Below are 3,126 nucleotides of genomic sequence, written 5' to 3'. Positions count from 1 at the left end.
AGAGAGATTTCTTCAGGGGCTACAACCCAGATTAGCCCGTGATGTACGTATTACCACTTTGGCTGGGGTTACTACCTATGCACAGGTGGTTGAGAAGGCACTCACAGCTGAGAGTGCAGAGAACAAGATCCGGCGAGACAGTGCAGCCAGAAAGGAGTTCAGGAGGACAGGTCCTCCATTTGTGGGTTCTGGTAGGGGTATAGGTCCCAGTGAGCAGAAGAGGAAGGTTCTTGACACCTTCCTAGTTCCAGGTCCTGATAGGTGGCCCCGTGGTATCTTAATGGGTCATCCAGGTGGTAGTGAAGCCTGGAAGACTCATCCTAAATGCCCTAGATGCAAGAGGCGTCATTTGGGGGAGTGTAGGGCAAAGGTCTGCTGCTTGTGTGGAGCAGTAGGTCATTTTAAGAAGGATTTCCCTAAGGCAAGAAAAGAAGAACCCAGAAAAGCAGATAGCTCGGCCCCAGCTCGAGTGTTCGCGTTGACATAAGCAGAAGCTGAGGCTTCTCCCTCAGTTGTTACAGGTCAGCTTCTTAGTGCTGGAACCCCTTATAATGTATTGATTGATTCTGGTGCTACACATTCTTTTGTTGCTAGTAGTATTATTGATAGACTGTGAAGACCCTGTGATTTTTATGTTGTGGGGTTTGGAACTTTCTTGTCCACTGGAGAGTTAGTGGTATCCAGGCGATGGGTTAGATCTTTGCCAGTGATAGTGGAGGGCAGAGAGTTATTAGTAAATTTGATAGAGTTGGTTATGATTGACTTCGATATGATATTGGGTATGGATTGGTTGGCAAAGTATGGGGCAACCATTGATTGCAGAAGGAAGATGGTCACCTTTGAGCCTGAAGGTGAGGATCCTTTTGTGTTCGTTGGTACCACTACAAGAAAAAATGCTTTTAATAACACAAAAAATGTGTTATCAAAACATACCATAACACTTTTTGATGTGTTAAGACCGACTATGTTATCGTAGGTCAAGGTACTTTACATAACACTTTATCATTGTTATACAGATGTGTTATTATACTGTCAACGATAACACACTTTCTGTGTTATTTTAATATATAGATAAGTGTTTAATTATGTTATTTATAGTCGATTATATAACACATTTCAATACTTATAAATTTGTGTTATACTACACTTTAGTATAACACTTTTTTTATGTTATACTACACTTCAGTATAAAACATTATTTGTGTTATATAATGAAGTTTGCATAACACAATTCTTTGCATAAAAAGTGTTATTGTAATAGATATTATAACACAATTTTCATATTATTGTTATATTTAGATATGTTTAAATTCTCATTATATATTTTATTTATATAACACTAATTTATTCTATTATATTTTAATTTTTTTTTATATAATTAAAATTAGCTTTCTAATATATACTAGTATCATCAAATGAACATGATTTTCAAATAACAAAAAGTAAGAACATTCAACATTGTATTAACAATCTACAAATTAGTTTAAAACATTCAACACTGTCATCAACAACAAAATGTTTTTAAAGTATTCAAGGAGTCTTAAATATTCAACATAGTTAAAAGTTACTACTTTCAACACAAAATACTCTTATTGATATGACTATCAGAATTTACAACATAACAAAGTACTGCATCTACAAGGCTTGAACTTTTAAACTCTACTAGCCCAGAGGAAACCTTAATTGCTGGCAGCTTCCCATCACCAGCATTACCTGGTTGGACATCCATAAACTCTTTGGTGGCAAATACTGCAATAAAAAAAGTAGGCTGTATAGAACACAAAGTTCAATATAAACAGTTAATGAGAAATCCCAAAATGAAACAACGGAAAATTACCTAAGAGTGATACACTTATTGACACCAGAAAACATATACAAATGTCAAAAAGTAGCACACCTGATAATGAGCAGCAGCAGTGAAAAGATTGACGGTAGCAACAAATAAGTCTTCATTTTCTTCAGATTGCTCTAGTAGAATAAAGCTTACAGAATATTTCAAATCAGCAACCTAGACGGTGTATTAATTAAAATATATTAAATGAGAAACAATGGGTCAGTTGTTCAAATAAAAAAATTAATGACCAGGAAAGAAAATGCATTAACTCGAACATGCTAAACCTGTTTATCATCTAGACCAAAGCTGCTTGCAGAAAAATATGGTGGCAAGAAATCTGCTGTCACCTGTATGGATAAGTAAAAACTCCTTAGTAAAATGTAGTAAAGATTGCCAACAATATAGGAATAGCCAGTCTACATACAACCATTAAACCATAAAAGGGGTCCAAAGCATATAAAGGATACAGACAAGTTTTTCCCAGGCTTTGTGCTCAGCACAATTTCTCATTAATAATGATGGAAACCTTGTACTTAATGCCATAGTCAATCTATAATTAGATCCATTTTAAATGAATAGACTTTCACGTTTTAGCATGGGGATACACCAATTGAAGTCAAGCATGACGAAACAAATGCAAGTAAAACTATGTCGTATCCATCCTGTCAATATCAAACAATGAAGTTTACTTATGATATGAAACTATGAGTTTCATTAGTATTAAAAGCCATGATTGATACCAAAAAAATAGATACACACTAAAGATATGCCAAGGTCCAATATAAATGTTTTCTGTGGAAGAAATCACTTCATCGTGTCTCTTTGGGTTTCCTCAACCAAAGAATTTAGGGACTGCCCCTTCTTTTTGTATCTACCATTACTGGATAGTGTGCTTCAATATATATTAATATATACATATACACATATACAATTTACATGCACAATCCACAAAATGTTGGTGATGAACGAATGTGTGAGTCTAAACTGAGAAAATTAGAAGACCAAAAAGGAAAAAGAAAACCAACAAAGTAAAAGAATCTTTAAGTGTTGTTGTTGAATGCATAACAGGCAGAGAAGTTCCCCTCAAATAAGAGGAAACAACATAATATGAAAAAGGTTTTCAGTTCAAGCATCGAGAGAATCCTTACAGGATTGCGAAAATAAGATACCAAGGAGACAACAGCAGCAACTACAGATATTGGTTTTGTTGCATATGAAAAAACTGATTAAAGAAAGATGGGGAGGCTGGAAGATGTATCCTGGAAATTTTAAATAACAAAACATCATCTCTT

The 3,126-nt window shown here is 34.8% G+C and overlaps 1 long non-coding RNA gene across 1 annotated transcript; it reads right to left on the bottom strand.

The window, feature by feature from the left end:
• Positions 1-1,568: 1,568 nt before the first annotated feature.
• On the bottom strand, positions 1,569-2,180 carry LOC133821174 (uncharacterized). The gene is made up of 2 exons (XR_009887357.1): positions 2,119-2,180; positions 1,569-2,008 (listed from the first exon to the last, which is right to left on the bottom strand). It is a non-coding gene; the product is annotated as an uncharacterized LOC133821174 (long non-coding RNA).
• Positions 2,181-3,126: the final 946 nt, after the last annotated feature.

The sequence above is a fragment of the Humulus lupulus genome, chromosome 3 (genome assembly GCF_963169125.1).
Source record: "Humulus lupulus chromosome 3, drHumLupu1.1, whole genome shotgun sequence".
Taxonomy (NCBI): Eukaryota; Viridiplantae; Streptophyta; class Magnoliopsida; order Rosales; family Cannabaceae; genus Humulus; species Humulus lupulus.
This window is presented reverse-complemented; position numbering and strand designations above follow the sequence as displayed.